The sequence below is a fragment of the Hipposideros armiger genome, unplaced genomic scaffold (genome assembly GCF_001890085.2).
Source record: "Hipposideros armiger isolate ML-2016 unplaced genomic scaffold, ASM189008v1 scaffold_635, whole genome shotgun sequence".
Lineage (NCBI taxonomy): Eukaryota > Metazoa > Chordata > Mammalia > Chiroptera > Hipposideridae > Hipposideros > Hipposideros armiger.
In genome coordinates this window covers 1,069,258-1,069,992 of record NW_017731985.1, presented here as the reverse complement: position 1 = coordinate 1,069,992, position 735 = coordinate 1,069,258, and positions in this window count along the sequence as shown.

Sequence of the window (735 nt, the reverse complement as noted above, 5' to 3'; positions counted from 1 at the left end):
ACAGTAGGGTATAGCAGAAAGGGGTTCAGGCAAAGAGAAGAAAGCTGTAAGAGTCTCTAGCTGTTCACCTTTACCATAAAGAGGGCTCTGCAGCCATGCCCCTCACCTTCCAGCCCAGAGACCTTTGAATCAGACATAAGTGGCAAGGGCTCATTGCAACGGCTGATGATAGTAATCCACCACTTGCTTGCATCTCTTCACAATGCCCTACAGTCTTCTTCGCCTAGACATTTTTCATGAGATCTTAACTCAAATATTAGTGAGAGGACCAGGAAGTAAGAACCCCAAGGCCTTCACCTTCACCTTGATAACTTTCCTGGAATATGAGCATATTGTGCTCAGCATATGCTTTTCCAACTTCATTTTCCCATCTGTGAAAACAGAGCTGAGGCAAGGGGAGCTTGCAGTCACTGTGCTGTGTAGCTACAAGGATGGAGGGAAAGTTTGAGTGGGAGCTCAGGGACTGAGGAAACTTAATTCAAGTATTAAAAGGCTGAGTAGAAGAAGGAAAGGGAGAAGAAAGCAAGGCTGTCCCACTTACATCTGGATTATTCAGGTCTCAATTTCCTCCATGTCAAAGAAAGGGCATTGAAAGATAGATACTCCAAAATCAATTTCTTACCTGTGTCTTCTGAGTACAGTCTTGCTCATGCATTTTACAGAGCAGCATATATAAACAATCACATGCTCAGCCAAACACATTGTGAGCTAATTTATAGAATGGAACAGTTTTAC